The 16,398-nt window shown below is 39.0% G+C and overlaps 1 long non-coding RNA gene across 1 annotated transcript; it reads right to left on the reverse strand.

The window, feature by feature from the left end:
• Window positions 1–8,274: 8,274 nt before the first annotated feature.
• On the reverse strand, window positions 8,275–13,186 carry LOC135479563 (uncharacterized). The gene is made up of 4 exons (XR_010445862.1): window positions 13,115–13,186; window positions 12,184–12,265; window positions 9,804–9,852; window positions 8,275–8,929 (listed from the first exon to the last, which is right to left on the reverse strand). It is a non-coding gene; the product is annotated as an uncharacterized LOC135479563 (long non-coding RNA).
• Between the last annotated feature and the right edge of the window lie 3,212 nt (window positions 13,187–16,398).

A 16,398-nucleotide genomic window follows, 5' to 3' on the forward strand; every position in this document is an offset into this window, starting at 1 on the left:
TGAACAATTACATATGTGGACGTTTTGTACATTTGCATTTAGTTTACATTGTCATCATAACGCCTCGTATGTAAAGATATGTACGTGAAAAAACAAAGCCTGGATTTCTACATCACTCAAATTCTAACAACTGTTTCAAACTTCTCTTCTCAGTGATATTAAATGATAGTAGTGTAAATTAATGATTTTGAACAGTAAGATAAGCTTTTACATGGCATCAACACAAAACCAGAAGCCGTAAGAACTCCGGATGTAAGTGGGAAGGTCTGTCAGGAACCTGTGGGTGGTCGTGGGTTTCCCCCGGGCTCTGCCCGATTTCCTCCCACCATAATGTTGGTCACCGTCGTACAAGTGAAATTCACCAGTGCAATAAAACAAATAAATAAATCAGAAGCGCCGAGTACAGACTCCAGTTTAACACAATGCAGAGATTAAATAAAAATAATCCTGACAAAATAGCACATACATGGACAAACAGGTCTAAATAACTCCAGTATAAATAATCCTGACAAAATAGCACATACATGGACAAACAGGTCTAAATAACTCCAGTATAAATAATCCTGACAAAATAGCACATACATGGACAAACAGGTCTAAATAACTCCAGTATAAATAATCCTGACAAAATAGCACATACATGGACAAACAGGTCTAAATAACTCCAGTATAAATAATCCTGACAAAATAGCACATACATGGACAAACAGGTCTAAATAACTCCAGTATAAATTTGTATCTGATAAACACGAATCAAGGACAGTGATTTCCATTTAATAAAGGCTGATGTAGTTCAATGAATATAAGTTTTTTTTAGCATCTATCACGATTTGGACGCAAGCTCTTGGTTTGTTACATGCTAAGGCCACCCCTTAGCGATTCAGATAGTTTAAGCTTACCAAGCTGTTCATTACCAAGAATTTGGTACAATGGCAAAGGCACGTCTCCCTTTGTACAGGGAACATTTCCTCGTGCATGTAAAGCATGGTTTAAAGTAATGTAATAGAGCTGAGAATCTATAGGCTTTTCAGAATGTCCACAGCCACAGTTGTTTTTGCAGATTTTTAACCAGGATATAAAAAAAATGGTATTCTGCAATCGCTGACATCCATAGTGAGTATGCTTTTGAGATCCGGTACACTAAGTATGTCATGCAGATAATCAGTGCCGATATTTTACGGCCAGAAGATAAAACAATCGATCTAGTGTCTGCGCCATATTTTGTTAAAATGTCAGTGATTATTGATTCAGGAAATCTACTAAGCAGGTAATGCATTTCCTCTGTAGCCATTGCATACAATATATTACACAAGGATTTTTTAAACATGTTATGGACGATTTAGATTTTTGAACCAGCCACCTGTTGACGTGGAGGTCGAATCCAGGGTAGCTAGCTTGCAAAGCTGGCGTGCATAATTTGTACTATCGCATATACTGCATTTGAACATTTCAGTAAACTAATTTAGAGCGCAGCGTATGTAAATCAGTTTTGAAACAATCAAATTTAGATGATGCAAGGAGCATATTTCTCATGGTTTACTTAGAAAGAAAATTAGTAATTTGAAATATACCTAAAAACATAATATATCTTTTCGGTTTATTTTATCAGCAACTTACATATTTTCTTCTATAATATCCTGTTGCATTCTATACATGCTTGAAATTGTCTAATTAAGAAAAAATTACACATTTTACAGATGGGGGTAAACCGGACTAGCAGGGATAAACCACAGGCCTTTGGAAAGCTGCTGACAAACTTCCCACGTGTGACGTACAAAAATGCTCATCACATTAGTTGTGACTTAGACCCCACGGACAATAAGAATGCAGTGTTCTAAAAATTCATTCGTCGACTATATTGTTTATTAATCCCCTGAAACCTGGTACATGGCTTTACTCTTATAAGTTGTAGATCAAGTACGACTTTCGGACCCATATGTCTAAGTTCGACAAAATTATGTCCGTTTTGAATTTTTTACAGTTCTCCGGACTGATTTTAAATTCAATTCGTTATTTTTTAAAATGAATCTTGGTACATGCCTTACCTGTAACAAGTTACAAAGCAATTTCGAGTTTGGACCCCTAATTCCAATTTCCACAAAATTATGGACACTTTTGTCCAGTTGTGGACTTCAGTAGTTTCCCAGGTCTCTTTTTCAGACGGGTTCATCCTGCTGAATTGGAACCTCCTACAGGACTTCGCTGTGATGACTGACATTCAGACCAAATTTGAATTTTGGACTGTTTCGTCCATTTTGAACAAAATTATGTCCGTTTTTATCCTGTTTGGGGTTTTGATAGTTATATTGATTATTTTCATACTGGTTCATTGCATGGAGCTGAAACTATGAAAAAAGATTCAACATTACACTTTTACAGATAGAGTTAGAATGACCGGTTGTATATTGTCCATTTTATTACCATTTTTCCTCTGTTGGGGACAGACATAGCTATTATTCTGATGGCTTAAACCAGCAGTGGTCATATTATGCATTCGCAATACTTCCAGAATGCCTGTTTAAGAACTAATAATGTATAATGTACATTTGCCCTTTCAGTTAAGAACGAATTTACTGGAACCAAGATGCTGTTACATGGTATATTTGCTACACCGATGCATTTGAGTTTCCTTGAGACCCTTGCATGCCCTAATTTTAGAACACTTCCCACCAGGTCCGAGACTGATATCTTCGGTTGACTGATTTCCCACTGGACCCTGTTCCTTAAGCCTGCTTCCCAATATTAGTCACGGGTAATCAACACAAGGAGTTGTGGAGGCTGTAAGGAGATGCGGTACATTCTGCTATGTGTTTGTAAATGTTCAGCCATGTGGCGCAATCAAACATGGATGCCAAAGGTTTACAGGTATCCGGCTTGAGTTAAGTTGGCTATGGGCCCTTTAAATGCGATGAGAGTATTACGAAGTAGAATATTGAGGTAACTCCAACAAAAGATACAAGTCGATGCATGATTCAATATTTCGGTTTTATTTAAACCATTTCCAAAAATGGAATTTCATTCTTAAAAATAGTTTAAATAAAACCGAAATAATCTACTCTACTCTAACACTCCACTTATGAGTGGAAATTTAAATATGTGAATAGTACAATGCCAACTAAACACCGATGAGATAAGACCCTTTTTCAGATTTCATCCTGAACATTTTAATTTGATTTTTAGCAAATGGCCATATGTTGGCTTAATTCAATTATACTTTGCGTCAGTTCGTTTGTAACATTTGGAAACTCTGATATACATGTATATACAGTGGCAGTAAGATTTTAGACTGTGAAATACGACCCCTTGTCAGTTTACCTCGGTAGGGTTTTATTCTAACTGTTCATATAAATGCATAAATAGTAGCAAATTACACGCCCCTTTGCAGAATGGCTTAAAAAATTAAGGTAATTAATTAATTAGGTAAAAAAAATATACAGTGATGTTAATTGCAATTCTTTGACGTCACTGGTCTAGAAATACTCAAAATGCAGCGATGTCATCACATTTAACATACAATAACATTAAAACAATGCGAAGGGACTTGAGACGTGGGAAGTGTCCATTCTGACTGGCCATATCCACAGTACTATGTCAGTATATGTAATTCACTTGTGATGTACGTATATATGTATTGGTTTATGGAAGATTATGTATTGTATTTTCAGTTGAATTAAGGTAAACTTAATTTCGATCTCGGCCAACTTGTAGGCTAGTGCAGTGTAGTACTTTTCAGTTCTATAAATTTTCAGTTACATGTATATTTAGAACTGAGTGTTACAACCCAGTGCAGTTCGGTACTAAGAAGGACCCTATTCATCTGTTGTAGTACCGATCGGCAGCTCTTTACCCATTGAGTCTCATAAAACATCGATGTAACACTACATTGTGGAGTTATAATAATGAATTTTAAAGAATCTAAGTATGTAAGATGAAATCACAAGACATATCCCCCTTGTAGTAGAAACTGTAGAAGCCGTGGTGGTTAACGTAACAGCGCGGCGCATTAAACCGGCAGCCTCTAACCGATGTGGTCGTTGTCAGTCCAAATCCTGCTCATGCCAACGACTTCCTCTCCGTCACGTAAGTAAGAAAACACTAGCAGCAACTGTGGATGGTCCTGGGTTTTCCGCTGGCCCTGTCCAGTTTCTCCCCTCCACAATGCTGACCGCCTTCGTACAAATGAAAAAAAAATGAAAATAAATTTACCCCTCTGGTACATAGCAGAACAAACGAGCTATGAAACTGCAGCAGGGCGGTACATGACGGAGCAGGACGGTACATGACGGAGAAGGGCGGTATATGACGGAGACGGGCGGTACATGACGGAGCAAGGCGTTACATGACGGAGCAGGCGGTACATGACGGAGCAGGGCGGTACGTGACGGAGCAGGCCGATATATGACGGAGCAGGGCGATACATGACAGAGCAGGACGATACATGGCGGTACTTTTTCCTGCTTACTATTGAGTTTGCTTCCATCAACACCCAGGATGGTGAAACAATCATTGGCTACACTGAGAAACATGGTCCTTGGTTTCCTCAATCTCCCAAAGCATTATCTTCAAAGAGCCATACTTCACATAGTTCCAAATGTTTGCTATCAGGATGTGTTATTATGAATTCTAGCACTTCTCTTTCAACGGGGTTCGTCACGCATCATTGAACAGTATTACAGACAAAGCTGCCTATATACTCGCTAATTGGTGAGGTACAGAGGAATAGATTGAGTTTGGTAACGGTTATCGACCGGCAGTAATTATAGCATTTATACAAATATTTAATTGTTACAGTTGGTTCTGAATCTAAGCCCGCGCATTTAGCACACGTTAAATGGTGTCGCGGCCTTTTTCGATACACCGGCATCTTTTCATCCAACTAACCAGATCAAATCCACATTTTTGGCCGGAAATGTAACTACTGGACGTGAAAAGCTGCTCAGGGTCGCACTATATAATAAAATATGGCAATGAACAAGGATATCGAGAGGATCTTGACCTTTTATGTATATTTCAACTTTCAAATGTATGTACGGTAGTCATGCGCTGTCCTATTTGACAAACGTCAATTAAAATGTTACGGTTAAATATTTTTGTACAGTAAAATCAGAATTATTGTGATGAAAGAGTTAGTCGATAGCTTCCATCTCGTAGAACAGCGGGCGCCGACAGAGTGAGATATTCAACGTTATTTGTGCATGGGAAGGTCTGCAACTAGCGGCTCTGCCCGGTTTCCCCTCATCATAGTGCTGCCCGCCGTCGTATAAGTGAAATATCCTTGAGTACGACGTAAAACACCAATCAAATAAAGCTCCAGATTGAAAACACTGTCGATGTTTCGATGCACCTATCCATTAAAATTCTAAGCTCGGTTCCGATACATGATATTCATCAAATCAGACAGATTTAGAATGGATGTAGGCCTGTAATTTGAGCTTTCCATTTGGTGTTTTTTTATATGAAATTGGTGGGGATGGTAAAGGGCTATTGTCTAAGATGTCAAGGTTGAACTACTGGTTGCAAGGGTACTCAAGAAGATATCATGTCATTTCATAACATGAACCCGTGTGTATCTCACCGTAGGGTTACTTATCATTCGTTCTGTTTTGTTTGTTAAGTTTGCCTTCGAAAACTTTAACGCATGTTGGCTGAAGCTTTAACATTTGTCTGTTTCTGATAATCCTGAATTATGTTTTAATTGGAGAATTAAATTGCCTTTTGATGTATTGTTGTGATATGCTTCCAAAGCCTGAGGGCAGAATCTCTGGCCTGGTTCACACTCAAACGGTCGACTACATAGTGTCATATTAACCCGAATTAAAGACCTAATCTGTGTTTTCCAAACACGTACCCCAAAAGAGTAATCTGTTAATTTTAGCACAAATCCTGAATGTATTCTATTTATAACACACCATACTGTATGTTATATTCAACATCTTTCCCGGGTCTGCCCGGTTTCCTCCTGCCAAATTGCTGTTCACCGTCGTATAAGTGAATTATTCTTAAGCACGGCGTATTAGGCGTAAAACGCCAGTATAATATATAAATAAATATATTCAACATATCATCCTGTTAGCCTAAGACAATTATTAGGAGGAATTAACAGAATGCTCGTACTATATATCAAAGAATAATCTGACAACTTAACAGAATACATTCAAGCATCACTCAAACAACGTGCTTCCTGTTACGTGTTTTTCAGAGCAATCCTGGACTGTTATGTACATGGCTATTTACTGACCCAGCCTCCTGTGTTAAGATCGTCCGTCTGACTCCTAGAAGATTCATGTGTACTTTTTTCACATTTAAAGCCTCTTTTTTTCTGTTCGCGAAACCTTGGTGATAATAAGTGGTCAACGGCGTTAATCGGGTCATTCACGCAATTGTTGCCTACATGGACCTTTATGTCGTTCGGGCAAATCTTTACTGGACAGGTGGGAAAGTTTGTCAGATTCTTGCCAAAGGTCGGCCGTTCTACTCCGGGCACGACAAACAAGTTAATCAAATAAATAATTCAAACACATACATGTATTTTCTGAACCAAACCATAATCCTTTGGACGAATGCTTCCCTTCAAACCTATTCTATAACACAGTGCATAGATTTTGCAAATTTCAAGCAAACATTTTCAAGAATAATTTAACATGAAAATGGAATTCCTCACGTAAGTAGCTGGCTGTTTAAGATTGGTGGTTTAACCCGGGCTCCTTAGACACACACATCTCATGGGCTTCGTATAAGTAGGCGTGAAAATCCTTAATTCTTATAAGCATTGTATTTGTGTAAGTAGGCGTGAAAATCCTTAATTCTTATAAGCATTGTATTTGTGTAAGTAGACATGAAAATCCCTATAAGAGGAGATGATGATCTCTGCTTCTGAGTCTGACCTTGGACTCTGGGATTAAAGTAGCCAAGTTTTATTTTTTTATTTTTTTATTTTTTTTTTTTTGATTGGTGTTTTACGCCGTACTCAAGAATATTTCACTTATACGACGGCGGCCAGCATTATGGTGGGTGGAAACCGGGCGGAGCCCGGGGGAAACCCACGACCATCCGCAGGTTGCTGGCAGACCTTCCCACGTACGGCCGGAGAGGAAGCCAGCATAAGCTGGTCTTGAACTCACATCGACCGCATTGGTGAGAGGCTTCTGGGTCACTACGCTGCGCTAGCGCGCTAACCGACTGAGCCACGGAGGCCCCGACAAGTTTTAAAGGCAAGTGTTCGGTAAAATTTAATCGGATTTATTGGAGTAAACTAGTGATGTAAATGTTCCATCGGGAAAAGCTCTTGAGTGCTTGAATGTAAATAGACAGATAATCCACTAATACCTGTGCGTTCGATTCCAGCTCCTGGCCGACTTTGTTGACATGTTGCTGAGTTTTTACTTGGGATGTTTTCCTCATACATGTTAATTTGTTTACGAAATTGTGATGAAAATGCAACCCATAACCATGATAAATAAAGACTTCAACACTGAAGTTCAATCCCGGCCTTGGGCAAGGAATTTGTAGACACCCTCGCCAGCATTGACCACAGGGGCATTGGTGACAATATAGGATTGTTTGAGTAGCTGTACATTTGCTGAACACCTGCTTGTCTTCCACTAATGTGTCGTGGAAGTCTGTTTAAATCATGTACATTATGATTTATTTATTTATTTGTTTGATTGGTGTTTTACGCCGTACTCAAGAATACTTCACTTATACGACGGCGGCCGGCATTATCGTGGGTGGAAACCGGGCAGAGCCCGGGGGAAACCCACCACCATCCGCAGGTTGCTGTGAGACCTTTCCACGTACGGCTGGAGAGGAAGCCAGCATGAGCTGGACTTGAACTCACCGCGACCGCATTGCTGAGAGATTTCTTGGTCAACGACGCCGCGGTAGCGCACTAACCAACTGAGCCACATTATGACAAAGATTATCAGTAACTTGCCAAAGGTCGGTGGTTTGTACCCTGGGCTCACTGGCATCCTCCATAAAGCTGACCATAATCGTATAAGTCAAAAGGGTCTTGATTATGGATTAAAACTGTCTAATAACAAATAATAATAGTAAATATCTGATCTGATTGAGGGAAAGCCACGATCATCCACAGTTTGTTGGCAGAACTTCCCATGTACTAATAGTAAACAAATAATTGTACTCTTGCGATCTGCCGTTCACATGCCGTTAATGTTTGTTTACAACCAAACAGATCAATAAATTATGACGAGAAATGCAAATAAAGAAATTACCTGGTAAACATATGAAAGTAAAGAACAAACAGAACAAACGTTACTTTTCTGTGTATATTCAGCTGAACTCAGACTCTAAAGAAACATTATTGCGATAAAAAACACGTCTTCTTTGATTATTTTAACATTACGATATAGACAATTTGAGAAGCGCGCAAAGTAATACTAAAATATACTAAAATACTGTAAGCCAAAAATTTCAGAAATGCACGTCTAATTCATATCCTTTTGATCATACTTACATACAAATCATACATTAGGATTCATTGTGATCTCTCGTGATTTACAAGCAATTATATGGAACCATTTTCTAGCAAACAGAAAATTATTAAGGCGCTATGTCATATTGAGGCCAGCATGTGTACAGAAGTTTGTAGAAAGAAAAAGTAAACTGCGTGTTTGGACGTGACTCTGCATCTAGTCTCAACCACACTGCCTCTCATACGTCCACTTGTATTTGCGGCACTCCCTCACGTAGCTGTACCTCGTTCGTCTCCGCCACCACCATCCTGATTTTTTTGCCACGCGTTTCGTGCCCCACTTCACACATTTCTTCACCCTTACACTCCTGCATGGCTCTGGTCTAGGCCTCCATTCTGGCTTTGGTCTAGGCCTCCATTCTGGCTTTGGTCTAGGCCACCGTTCTGGCTCTGGTCTTGGCTTTGACAGGCGCTTTTGTCGATCAAGAGATGGCTCTGCAATGACAGCCATAACGACAATGAAAAAGAGAGTGATAACAGGTATTGGGGACGATGTAAAGAACGACAGTGGTAGAGTACCACCCTGCAAACTTGCATGCTTACAGATTATAAGGGCGTTTATGATAACACGGAAACACCGGTGATGACAGACTATTCTAGTTATTCACTGTTATTGTTACATGATTGGTCCTCATAATAGTGGCGTCCCTTTGTTTTACGGGCGTTCTTCTGTCTTATACTGGCGTCGTAATGTTTGACTGACGTCGTTCTGTTTTATACTTGAAGGGCGTCGTTCTATTTTTCTGGCCTCGTCCTGTTTTATACTGGCGTCGTTCTGTTTTTCTGGCGTAGTCCTGTTTCATACGTCGTTCTGTTTTTTTGGCGTCGTACTGTTTTTTTTTGGCGTCGTCCTCTTTTATACTGGCGTCGTCCTGTTCAATAGTGGCGTCGCCCTTTTAATACTGGCGTCGTTGTGTTCTTAGGGAGTATTAGGCGTACTCCCTACGTGGGAAGATCGGCGAGCAACCTGCAAGTGGTCGTTGGTTTTCCCCCCAGTATCTACCCGGTTTCCTGTAACCACAATGCTGGCCGCCGTCGTATAAGTGAAATAAGTATAGCGTAAAACACCAATGAAATAAATAAAATAAATATTAGGCCTACTATTATACGTCTACTTTAACTCACGCTATACTACTACTATCGCTATTACTGTTACTACTACTGGCATAGGCTTAAAACTACTGACTACGGATACGTCCCTGCTAATCTATACTGTCATCGAAACATTCTTGGGTATGGTGTAAATAAAAAATAAATAAATAAAATATATCAAATAAATAAATAAATAAATAAATAAATAGAAGCTCACCATTGTTCACATCAGCGAGTTCCACGTCATCTTTATCAGCTGCATCAACCTATAAACATACAATTTAATTGACATATGCCTATCAATCCTTGTATTTTCTTTGTTGAATATTGCTTTCATTGCTTTTCTGCTTTGCAAAACAAGCTTGCATGCACTAGTATCGAGTCTCATGATTTCAGTGCAGAAAACACTTTCCACACTTACTCAGTGCCATTCTGTGTTAGATGCTAAATATGTCATTTATAATCCAAATAACGTCCAAGAAATAATTGTTTTTGAAAATAAACCCGCTTACAGATGAAGTGAAATGTCCTCATTTGCTTTTGGTTATTTGTCTTGTTTTAGCAATGGTCATTGTGTGTCTTAGCAATGGCCATCGTATGTCTTAGCAATGGTCACTGTATGTCTTAGCAATGGTCATTGTATGTTTTAGCAATGGCCATTGTAGGTCTTAGCAATGGCTTTAATGACCATTGAAATAACTAGAATGGCAAAAGTGGAACAGAAACTTCATCAATGCACAGTTTTATTATTTAAGAAAAATACTGACGGCTGTTTGGGCAAAATAAAAACAAGAACTTGGGTCCAGGATGTGCTCCCGAGGTGAAGAGTGAAGGATCACTGATTGGTAATTGCCGCCAAATATACATTTTAGGTTGTTGATATACTATAAATTTCTGCACTGTTATTTTGCACCAAGTTAAAATAAATGAGAATTTTGTGTGCTTTGGACAGAACTGAGAACATTTTAGCGGGTGTTACTTCTCTCTTCCCCTGGGCCAATGTAACAAAGTAACAGAATGTTATGAGTTCACTCCCAGCAACCGCAGCTCGAAGTAATGGTGGAGAGCCTAGGTTAATTTATTGATACGTCGTAGAGACAAATGGAAGCTGCTTGTGGTGGTATGGCATTGTACCATGCGAAAGTTTTCCTCCACAGACCTCCACAGGTCATATGATCCCTTTCTGTGAAACGCACGCACTCCGAGTAACGTAGGCTATAGACAAGGTTTTTCTATGTAATATCATGTGAAAAAATTACACAAACGTAACGGAGACCTGTATGACATATACCAACTGAATTTGACGCGTATAAAGTGAAGAGGGAAAATACTTTTCTTCGTGTGCGTCGCTCGATAAATTATTGATTTATTCCATTCTTGTTTATCGACAAACTCAAGAATGTTTCATTTTTACCATGTCAGCCACTTTTGTGGATGGAGGGAACATTCGTATACCAGCCGTCAACCGATAAGGACGTTACAGGTCAACATAATCGCACTGTCGATTCCCAAACTGACGTATAACACAAACCACAAAAGAACTAAGAAAGTCTATAAAGTACGAAAATAGGACGGAATCATGTAAAGAAAAGCATTCAACAGTTTTCATTGATGTTGGGAAGACGCAAGTTATGTCCTAGGCGACTGGGTGAAATCAGCACTGGAATCGTGCACCGTGCTAGAATTTCAGTTGTGGAAAAGACAATATGTATTGCGTTTTGATTGCAACTGTTTGTATATCCAACTCGGTAATCTAATTCAACACGATAAATACACAACCCTAGCCCCGAGTTAAGCGGAATTAAACACAATTATGAAGCAGAGCGCCAGAGATTCTGGACGTTCTGTCCAAATTTACTTACAAAAGAATTATACTTATTGTAAATCTTAAGAAACTTGGAGTGAAGGCGTTTGATTGAATAAGCTTGACACAGAAGTTTTGCAGTAATAACTTGGGACGTTTATTGAAATCGTCAGACAACATGCAGGGTCTGACAAATGCTACAAATAATGCTACAAACAAGACTCTCTAGAAATACTCACTAAAGACACTTGCTTAACAGTCCAAATCAAATCTTGACTGTGACTCGCGTGTGCTCGTGTTCTCACTAGACTTAATTAAACGGGGTGAGGGGAGGTTACTCTTGGGGGTTAATGCCTTGATCCATTATCTGTCACTAGTTAACGTCCTTGTTCCAAGCAGAGTCCAGTCTCTTGCTGCTATTCATTACACGGCTGTTTACTGATCGTGTAAACAATTCACTACGCTTAGAAATAGCGAATAAACGGCTCACGTCAATCTTTTGACATTCTATGAAGCAACTAGAAACAGTAGATTATTGTCTTACGCTGTGCCAAGGGTTATTTTACTTATGCGAGAGGGACCAGCGTTATCACTGGAAGAAATCGGAGAATGGCCTGTGGTAAGCCGCGCACATTGCCAGAAATTGTTGTAATCTTCCTTACGTAAGGTTGCAGCCGAGACAGCATGGGCTGGATTTGAACGTTGATTAAAGGCTACAGTGAACTGGCGACACGCCATCATCACGTCATGTATTTGTATTTTCATGAGAGCAACCACAGTTGAATTTACTTACCTTACTTGACAGAATCCAGCAAGCAAACAGCGAAACGAGAAACAAAAGTAAAGAAAACTTCGTGCACGCCATAATGTTGGACCTGAAACAACCCAAAGTTAAAAAAAAATATACAAAAACTCATGTCTTATTCATAAAAAGCCTTCTATTTGAAATGGATTCTGTTTTTTACCATCCATATTTTTTTCACGTTACATGCGAAGGAAAATCTTGCACTGCCCTAAGATAGACATTACTCTGACCACGTACCGCTATCTGACAAGCTGAGATAGACTTTACTCTGACCAGGTACCGCTATCTGACAAGCTGAGATAGACTATACTCTGGCCAGGTACCGCTATCTGACAAGCTGAGATAGACTATACTCTGGCCAGGTACCACTATCTGACAAGCTGAGATAGACTTTACTCTGACCAGGTACCGCTATCTGACAAGCTGAGATAGACTATACTCTGGCCAGGTACCGCTATCTGACAAGCTGAGATAGACATTACTCTGACCAGGTACCGCTATCTGACAAGCTGATATAGCCTTTAGTCTCCTCAGGTATCGTTATCTGACAAGCTTGTCATGGACACAAGTTTTTTCTTGTTATTTATTTCATTTTATTTTACTGATGTTTTGTTTCATTTTTGTTTAACGCCATCTTCAACATTGCCGTGTGTGAGATGGGGACTGAATCCACCTGTCATCACACTTAAACAGGATTGGTGTTTTATTGATTTATTTAGTATTTAACGCCGAATTAAAGAATTTCACTCATACGATTGCAGTCCGTTTTACGGGTTGAGGAAAACAGAGGAAACCGTAAAGAGGATTAAAAATCACCGTACTTTGTGTAAAAAGACAAATAAAGGAATAAATAAATGGATGAAAAAAATAAAACTTTAACAAACAAATAAGTCAATAAATATAGGCATAAGATTCTTACCTTTACAACAACAAAGCTATACCTGTACGGTGCTATACGCCGCCAGCATGCGCTCCAGGTGTGTGTCTCACACTTGTCCAGACGGTATTATATACGTGAGGCAACCCGGAACATATTAAATAACGTCTCTATTGCAATTAAAGCATACGTAAATGGATTCAATGAGCCAATGAATTCCTCCTTTGAGACTTTAGTCGTTTGGGGTATACATATATGAGATTTGCCGTTTGGTCAAACCGAATGGCTGCACGCAACCTTACAAAGCGTCATCGTATATGTCAATCAATTCACATGTCTGGTTTCCCCCCGCCATAACGCTGGTCACCATTGTTTCAGTGAAGTATTCTTGATAAACAACCATCAAATAAATGTATGTATGTTTGGGGTTTTACCTCGTACTCGACATCTTTTTAGTAATATGACGACGAGGAATCATTAGGCGTGTTCGTGCTGCCGCCTCTGAAGTAGCGTGCCGAACACACCAGATATGACATTATACTGACACCGGGCCAACCAGTCTTGTGTCTTTGCTCTCACCTCTCAGTGCTGCGCGACAAACAAGACAGAAACAAGTCCCATTTTCAAGTGAAAGTCTTCACTTTATACAACTGAGGTTTTGCGATCAAACATCTTTATTTCTTGGTATTAAAGATGATATCATAGCTGACAGATGTACAAGAATTTGAGCATACATTAAGAAGCACTGACAAAAACACCTATGTTGTATCAGCTTTCCAACAAGTTTTGTGCTAGATTTGAACAGCTCTATCTCGTGTTGAAGTAACGCAAGGTCTTGTTTGTGTTTTGTCATTTTGTAACACAAACATAGGTAGTTCACATGTACTTAACACATGCTTGTGCTAGGTAGCACATTTAATGGTTGTTTAATGAAACAACAAAAGTTGTGTTAGATTAGAAAATGCTTTTAACTGCAGAGACTTAACTAACCGGCAAATAAGGCCCATGTGTATTAAATGTAGCTGGTTATCAAATATACCTAACATATTATGGCCGACGTAAACCTGGGACAGAGCAATGCTATAAACATAAACACGGATAGAATTAAAATTCAAAACACCATTCCATCCACCAAAAGTATCGAATACAGTTGACAAATACATTTTATATGAGCAATTACAAATCCAGTCCATTTCACTGGTACTTTACACACAATACTAAGAATATTTTAAAATGACTTGAGGGCGGCAGACAGATATATTGGGAAAACTGCACTATCAAGTTTATTTTCATATGTTTGCTAATATGTATGAAATACGTAACGAGAAAATTGTCGTATCAACATTATAATATCGAAAAAATCTGCTGATATAGGCATGGAAGTGATATGTAACAACACGAAATATCACAACGTAGATCCAGTCATGACCAATCAGTCAATCCTGTACGAGAGATCATGACGCAGAACCAATCATTACCAATCAGTCAATTCTGTGCGACAGATCACGAAGTAGAATCAGTCATGACTAATCAGTCAACCCTGAACGACAGATCATGACGTGGAATGAATCATGACCGATCAGCAAATTCTGTGCGACAGATCATGACGTAGAATCAATCATGACCAATCTGTCAATCCTGTACGAGAGATCATGACGCAGAACCAATCATTACCAATCAGTCAATTATGTGCGACAGATCACGAAGTAGAATCAGTCATGACCAATCTGTTAATCCTGTACGAGAGATCATGACGCAGAACCAATCATTACCAATCAGCCCACCCTGCACCACAGATCATGACGTAGAACTGATCATGACCAATCTACTTCTGGAGGAAACCAGAGAGAAACCGCGAGAAACCACTTCACCTAGCCAGGTACTTGAGAAAACAGATAAAGCACACTCCGAAGTACTGTATTTCTCCTAAAGTTTAAGCATTTTTTCAGTTGACACAGTTTGCAGGATTCTGATATATTCATTCACATTTTAAGAGCAATTAAAAGTGTTAAGTGAGGTTTGATTACTTTCTTATCATTTTGAGGCATTTATAAGCATATGAAAGCGTATTTTTATAAATTATGCTTTAGATGAACACACAGTAAGAAAACTACCAAATATGTTTCTTATTTTTCGAGTTTTCTTCATATATAACATATATATCCAGAAACCATCAATTTTTGCACACAAGCGTATACACATGCTTAGAAACGGTTTGGTTTTTCAGGTAATGCGTGAAAAGTCAAGCCATGCATGTATAGCTCGTGGGCAATATGGCAAACCTTGTACAGAAGTTTCCCACAAATGTAGAAGTACAGACCGAAACCTTTAGCCGTATAAATGTTTGTACATATGTGTGCAAATAAACTGGACAAGCGCACACATATTCTCCACATGTTTGTATAGTAACTCAATAAACACCAAAAAGGCTTGCATTATCGTGCCTATCGTGTTGAATCGGATCTCCAAAAGCCTGTTTCATTAACACGACAGGGACGAATTTGTTTAGAATACTTGTTCCCTTAAACAGACCCATAAGGAAAGAGCGCGCACTCACTACATGCACTGGATTTCACAATGTGATATTTTTAGGCTTTGTACTGCACTCATGAGCTCTTGTCTAACAAAGGTAATCAAAGGACCAATGGGTATAGGTATGCACCGAATATCTCTTCCTGTTTGACATAAGCAATGTCACCGTGACCTCAACTGGAGAAAGGTTACAGAATACATTCAGATTTTATTGTATGAAGATTTTAACCAGCCAGCACAATGATCCAGAAGACTCTCACCCATGGGGCTACTGTGAATTCGAGTCCAGGTCATGTTGGCTTCCTCTCCGGCCGTGCGTGGAATGTCTGCCAGAATAATTCGGATGGTTGTGGGTTTCCCTTGCGCTGAGACGGGTTTCTTTTCACCATAGTGCTGGCCGCCATCGTGTAAGTGAAATATACTTGAGTGCGGCGTAAAATCTAATCAAATAAATAAATAAATAAATAAATAAATAAATAAATAAATACATATATTCAAATTATATAGTATGAAGCCGATATGAAATGAATCACAGTGACAGAGAAAAGCTTATTATGTTTCACAGACTACTTCTTCCGTCGCCTATTAACTTGTCTGAAAGATATCTTCAGAACCACCTGAAGAAATTTAAACAAATTTAATTGGTTTCAAACTTGGTTTTGGAGATCTTAACAACTGATTAGATGAAATCAAATGTAATTTCTTTAGTTGTGAAATATGGGATTAGTAACTCAAGTGTAGTTTTTGCGTGTCCCAGAACATACATGAAATATTGCAAAATTTGTCATTCGATG

Source organism: Liolophura sinensis, chromosome 12, assembly GCF_032854445.1.
Source record: "Liolophura sinensis isolate JHLJ2023 chromosome 12, CUHK_Ljap_v2, whole genome shotgun sequence".
Taxonomy (NCBI): Eukaryota; Metazoa; Mollusca; class Polyplacophora; order Chitonida; family Chitonidae; genus Liolophura; species Liolophura sinensis.